Here is a 6,867-nt window from a genome sequence, read left to right as displayed (position 1 = left end):
TTCTTCATTCGCGTTGTATCTTCTTCTTCCCAAACCATACTCCTGTAATCTGGTGATGAGCGCTCTTTTACATATTTTGATATCATGATATTTTTCTAAACATTCCAGTATCGTTTTGTACTTAAAATTTCTTCCGTAGTAAAAACGGATCGCTTTCTCCATATCAATAATTTTATATTTTACTAGGCCAAAAGACAAAAATGCATTTATAAATGTATTATACTTTGCAACAATAATTAATAATATTAATAGACTTATCCTTGTTGACTTTAAATTTGTGGTGCGCTAGGTCGTTTTGGATTTAGATAAATAATTAAATATTTGCGTTTGTGTTTTGAATTTGCGTTTGTGTTTTGAATTTGCGTTTGTGTTTTGAATTTGCGTTTGTGTTTTGAATTTGTGTTCGTGTTTTGAATTTGCGTTCGTGTTTTGAATTTGCGTTTCTGTTTTGAATTTGCGTTCGTGCTTTCATGATTTGCGTTTATGTTTTTGAATTTGCGTTTATGTTTTTGAATTTGCGTTTGTGTTTTTGAATTTGCGTTTGTGTTTTGAATTTGCGTTTGTGTTTTGCACCTCTGGGCCACCGTACATTAGCGATATTATGAATCTTTTTCTAGTTTTGTAACTCCTTGTTTTTTACAGGGAGAAATACTTGAGAATTCAGTGTTGCCACATTTAGACCACATTGCGAAAGATCGGGATATTTTTGTGCAGATCCGAGGTGTCCAGCTTCTGGTCGATGTTATTGCATCCTCTGATTCACCGAAAGTTTGCGATGTTTTGCATACAATCGAGAAGGTACTGATACAATCCTTTTCAGACGGTTTCATTTCTCCACTCCAATTTGCCTCTTCATTCGTGATGAGCTGATACTGTACTTCAATAGAAAACTCTCTCTTATCAGTGAAAGCTTCCTAACCTGAACCCAACTATATATCCGCAAATTGGATCGTTTTACACGGGAGTCGTGAATGCAAACGCGTCAGTGAAGTAAAAGGATATATATTTCATTTATCAATTCCAGATTGCCACTGTCCAGTAGATCCTCTCAAGCGATACGTCAAGCCGTCGTGTAAAGAACATGTAAGGTAATTATAGAGACTGCAAGGTATTTGTAGGAACATCTAGAGACATATAATTACATCTAATCACTGTAAATTGTCTTTGTTGCTGCAGCCTCAGGATGAAACAGCGTAGAAAGACATCAAAGAGGCTGCATTAGGATTAGTACGGGGAACTATTTTGGCTTCAAGCTAAATAGGGATTTTTGTCAGGACTTATCGTTCTAGTTGTATAAAATGAAACTATTCACAATGAATTCCAAATCGTAATTCATCATGGTATCAATGCCCCCCCCCTCTCTCTTTCAAAAATTAGACCCATATTCCATTTCTAATTTAATAAGTGGGTTCTTTAATAAGTGATAAGCTAGCTAAAGCTAATGTTTCCAAACTATTTCCACATCAACATATGCCATATTTTTGTGCAGAAGATTAGTGGTTATAAATTACATTGGAGTGAACGAAAGGTTCCAGTGACGTTAGAGGTACTATTATTGTTTTCAAGTTTCTTGATAACTTACCTGTGTCTTCATATATATATATATATATATATATACTTGATATTGCCAGACATTTGAATATTTGTGATTGGAATAATTCAACTCAGGCTTTCATTCCATTTCTATACTTAGATCTCAGATTATCCTAAAGGATTTGTTGTTGTCTGTGGTGGTTTTAGCACAATGGTATGTACCAGATGTTGCTAGTACCAGCCATAATATAACAAAAAGATAAGATACCAGTTATTTCTGTAAATGGAAGTTTTACATTTTGTGCACAATTTTGCTTTTGTTTTCCAGCATCTTTTCACATCAGAGAGGAATTGCTGAAAAAGATGATGGAATCTTCTTTCAATAATGTTGGTGTTACGATAAAGTATGTGAACATTTTAAGTAAACAAATTTTAAGTAAATGACAAAATGACTTATATTCAGGTTACTTTATTTGTTTACGTTTTAACCGTTTTTGACAAAATTTTTTCCAGGTCTGTAATTTACTTTGAGCTGTATTTGTTATTTCTTTTGCCTCGGTTTAGGCAGAAGAAAAGTTCCATGAAAGTGGAGTCGTTTTTTTAAAACAAATTTGGAAAATACAGTTGAATGATATATTATTAAGACAGTATTTCGTTTGTCCTGTGTAAAGAATGTGGGATATGACAGTAAATGACAATTTTTTGTTTCAGTGATGACGAACATATCACATCAATGTCAGAATTCAGCGTCTATAAAGAAACTCCTCGGAGTAAAGTGAGTTATGTTGTTAATAAAATTCTTCTAAGAGTCTATCCTTTTTCATTTTAAAATCGTTTTGACACTCTCAAATTTAGGATCCTGTTGAAAGAACGCTGTGTTTCTTAGAAACGTACAATATCGTCACCCTTCATCCCCTTAGCTCATTAAGTCATGCGACATTCCATGTCAGTTCCAGTAATTGTTCATATCTGACCTTGAAAGAAAACACTCCAAACACTCAATGTTTTCCGACCTGGATTCAAGTTTACTGCTTTTATCGTCTTTTTTATTTCACGTTTCCATTTTGAACATGTCCAATTGCAAAAAAGTATCCAGCCGAGTTAAAATAGTTTTATTTTTCCAGTTACTTTCCAGAATATAGCGTATATACCGTATAGTATATCATAGTTTTCAAACTTCTTTTCCTGTCAGATATTTTTTAATAATTCGATATCGAAACCATCCTCAGTCGTTCGGCTGGAATACACAAGCGGTCGGCTGAGAAATTACTCGTCTCCTGACAGGTAGTGTAAGAAAGCAAATTTTTGTATGAAGCTATAAAAAATATTTCTTGTTTGAATTTTTGTATTTCACTCGATCTAGGGAAACATTATTGGCTGGTTTGCTAGACGGTGTTAGAGCCAGTTGAAACAATAGATGTTTGCGTAAAAACGACCCCAACGAAGAGAAGTACTGTATGCTTATTCATAGATGATTGAGCGAAAATTATGGTCAAAATTTTCCTGATGAAAATCTCGTACTGCTATGATTACCCTAAATAGGATCCCTCATTTCATTCTCCTGCTGACGTATGTGATCTCATATAACACCCAACAATTACACTTCTCGTCAGGTATCAGCTAATAGCGTTATTCCTATTAGCCAGTTCAATACATCACATACAGCAAAAGAAGAATTTTTTTTTAAGATGATATATTTTTCAAGGTTATCGTTGGGGTCCATTGTATAATGTTGTTGACGAAGAAGTAGAAAGCAGTCATTTAAATTCCTCGCTGCATCTCCAGGTGAAATATTTCCCTTTTTATTTCACTTTAAATTTTTGAAATATCTCCAAAAGCTTATATTGTCTTATGACTGGTTCCTTGCAGGAAATTTAAACCGAAGCTGTGTACAGATTTAACTGCAATATTCCTACTGCGGTCTACTTCATGCAGTCACCCAAGACGTAAGTTGACAACTTCTTATCTTGTACTTTTCTGCAGACGAAATCCTGTGTAGAGAATATTATTGCCTTTTTATTGAGTTTAATGTTTTGTCAAAATCTGGATTAAGGCTGTTTTCCACTCACGTGTTTTTCATACGCACGTACACGCACATAAAAATCTAAATTCTTATACATGTTACCTTTGAAAAAACTAAGTGAATAAATCGACCTAGATGCATGTTAATTAATAAAAATTAAAAGCAATTAAAATTCTCCGTATGTGTACATGCGTATAAAAAACGCGTATATAGAAAGCAGCCTTTAGTGTAAACTAAACGATTGCTAGGCTGCACAGTTACGTTAAATGAAAACATTTGCCCATTTCGGCTGCTAATTGAAAACATTTAGCAGGGTTTAAAAATGTCTGCAAACAACACGGTACATTTAAACTGGTTTATCCAGTATAGCCAAAGGCAAAGAGTATGGCTTTAATAAAAATACCCTATCCTGCTACTGTTCTGTGCACAAATGTACACAAAACACTAATAGTACTCCCTAAAAACCGCCGTAACTCCAGCCTAGTCCCAGACCTCTCATTGCGCGTGTTTTATATTTCCGTCTCGTTACCGAATGAAACGCGCGCGAGAGGCCTAACACAAAAATATTTTCTAATCTTAACGGCCCGTTTAATGTTGTGAACTTGAAATTAGAATTGTTATTAAAGTAAATGTTTGCAATTTACAACAGTAACCGTTATAAAGGAAGCGAGAATAATTTAAATTATTATGCATTGCTAAGGCAATATCGATTGTGATTGGCTAAAAAGCTACAGATAATTCTCAATGTCTTGCCACCTACACGACATTGAAAATTATCCGTAGGTGACGTAATTTTTACCGCTAGTTTGTTGTTAAACTTCGTCTTTAAAAAGGAAATACATAATAAAAAATTATTGAATTCGGTTTTCGCATGATATCGAGAATTATCAAGCCTCAGTTTGCGCTATCCGCCTCAGCTTCGCTTCGGCAAATAACGCAAACTTCAGCTTGATAATTCTCGATATCACACTCAACCTCATCCAATAATTGTTAATTGGTGGATTGAAGTTTATTATAATCATAAACATGTACGTACTGACTCGAGTTTACTTGATAGTCGATAGCGTTGACGGCGAGCGACATTGAAACGTTTGTATGAATATTTCGACTCCTGGCAATATAATTAATATCCCGTAGCTTATTTCAAGCAAATGTTTGACTAACGACGTCGAACAAGGCCAGTTAACCGCGTCGTAGATCGTAAACTGACCTCAATACAGAAAGTGGGGACAAAAAGTCCCGACTTTAGCTAAAATACAAAACATTTTGTTCTAGGCCTCTCAGTTCCCGCCTCGCCGCGTATAAGGAACATTAAGAAGCCTAGGGACTAGGCTGCGGTAACTCTGGTTGCTGAGTTGACTGGGTCCGAATCCATGAAATGGTAGTTTTGAAATTTTCCCGCCAGAAGTACGGCTGGAATATTAAGTCTTTTAAACTCCAATATATATTTCAAACGATTTTAAATATTTTGTAGGGACTTTTCTCATAGAAAAAGAAAGACTTATCAAAATGCTCATTGCTCACAAAGGTATTGTATATCTCTGCCAATAAATTTATTTAGTGTTCAACCCAAAAATATACATATTCTGAGTGCTATTACCTTCACAGGTGTTCTATATATACATAAAATAGTTAAAAAGTTTCGTCTATTTGCAGGAGACCAAAACAAAATATGAGATAAAGATCTCGAAGCACTGTTTCACGATTTGAGAAGTTGGGTTCGATCCAAAGCAGGTTTCGCGCTTTCACAACGCTCACTAGGTGAGAAACGTTTATCTTTAACCACGACACACGCTGTTTACTCAACCAGCAACATTTTAGCAACATTCTTAGATTCATCTAAAACTTGTGATTTTATAATCCTCTATATACTAGCCATCTGTAAATAGTTCAATTGAGACTAACAAGCATACTCCATAAGTAATTTATAATCTTTATTGTTGGCATATAGGCAATTGAGTGGAATATCTTGTGGCTCTCTGGACAACTGGTCATCCAACAGCAATGGCATTACTTTTGAGAATAATGTTCGTATTAAAGTAGTTATAGTTTTTAATGTCTAAAATATACAATAAAGTTTAAATGCGAGATTTCCTGTTCGTAAGTTTTGGTTCATAAACAATTATGTAATAGTGACTAAGTGGTATCAACTGCTTTGGTAACTAAACTCCATCATTCATTCTTAAATTGTCCCACTGACGAAATAATTAAAAGGTAATTCATTCAGAAGTGTAAAACCTTTTTGTAAAGAAACAATTTTGTTGGAAAGTTTTTATCTTTCCTTTAGCCACCAGAGACTAAAGAAGATTATTAATCAATTCGTGACGATGTAAAGCTTGCAGAGTACGTTTTAAGGCAACAATCGTGTTCCAAAATTTCATAATGCATGCTTGTATGTACGTATTAGCCTGTTATTTCACGTGCTATACTTGTCTGTTAGAGCTCTGGAGAAGCGAGAGGAACGTCGAGGAATAAACTTGAAGGATATCTCTCGCATTGGAGGACAAAAATAGGGTTCAAATTCAGGAAAGATGTGAGAATTTAAATCCAGTTGTTTTATTACAAGTAAGTGTTCATATTAAGAAAATGGGAAAATGTTCTAGTCGTTTGAAAGATAAAAAAGCAATGGTATTTAAACGGATCTTTTTTACAGATTCAGTCAAGATCTGAAAGCGTACAACCTGATTTGGAATTACAAGGTGAGTCTCGAAGCTAAGGTTAGTTTCCGTTGAAAATATAGGAAATGAAAAGGTAATGGAGGATTTCCTGTCGCTATGAGTATAACAAGACAAATTCAATAGTCCTGACCTCTTTCTCTAAACTGTTTCTCGTAAAAGAGTTTGAAACAATTTCTTTTGTTTTCAATGTGACAAACGCGAGAGGAACTTCTGGGGCTCTCGAATCTGAGTTGCGCGCATTTGCAATGGAAAAATATCTGAGTGGAAACTACGTTGTTTTTTGGAATCACCTTTAGTTTGAAGTCTTGTATGAATGGTTACCTGATCAACTGAAAATAGGTTAGTGATAATCCTTATACTGCTCTAGCTTTTTAACAGTTCTTTTTAAAGCGCCCTCCCCCTATCTCTCCATAGCAATAATCAAACTCAGTAACGTATCTCTCCTATCAGGCGACTATTGAGAGTCTTGTTGGAACAAAACGACGGGGAAACACCGATAACAAATGTGTGAGTCCACGACATTTATCTATCAGGATTTGCAAATATTCAAACTACTGTCCTGCTTCCCGCTGCATAAAAACGATTCCAGATACCTAATATATAATATACCTTAGCGTCCTATTCTCCATATTG

General features: G+C 34.9%; 3 long non-coding RNA genes across 3 annotated transcripts; all 3 read left to right on the top strand.

The window, feature by feature from the left end:
• The first annotated feature begins 645 nt into the window (after nt 1-645).
• LOC114545077 lies at nt 646-2,231 on the top strand. The gene is made up of 6 exons (XR_003690814.1): nt 646-798; nt 1,025-1,088; nt 1,490-1,546; nt 1,694-1,747; nt 1,862-1,937; nt 2,098-2,231. It is a non-coding gene; the product is annotated as an uncharacterized LOC114545077 (long non-coding RNA).
• A 2,816-nt stretch (nt 2,232-5,047) lies between these two features.
• Nucleotides 5,048-5,521, top strand: LOC114545079. The gene is made up of 3 exons (XR_003690816.1): nt 5,048-5,084; nt 5,213-5,317; nt 5,508-5,521. It is a non-coding gene; the product is annotated as an uncharacterized LOC114545079 (long non-coding RNA).
• Nucleotides 5,522-6,106, top strand: LOC114545078. The gene is made up of 3 exons (XR_003690815.1): nt 5,522-5,583; nt 5,844-5,899; nt 5,997-6,106. It is a non-coding gene; the product is annotated as an uncharacterized LOC114545078 (long non-coding RNA).
• Nucleotides 6,107-6,867: the final 761 nt, after the last annotated feature.

Source organism: Dendronephthya gigantea, unplaced genomic scaffold (assembly GCF_004324835.1).
Source record: "Dendronephthya gigantea isolate DGI-Jeju-01 unplaced genomic scaffold, DenGig_1.0 001162F, whole genome shotgun sequence".
Lineage (NCBI taxonomy): Eukaryota > Metazoa > Cnidaria > Anthozoa > Malacalcyonacea > Nephtheidae > Dendronephthya > Dendronephthya gigantea.
Note: the sequence above shows the minus strand (reverse complement) of the source record. Positions and strands in the feature narration are given on the sequence as shown.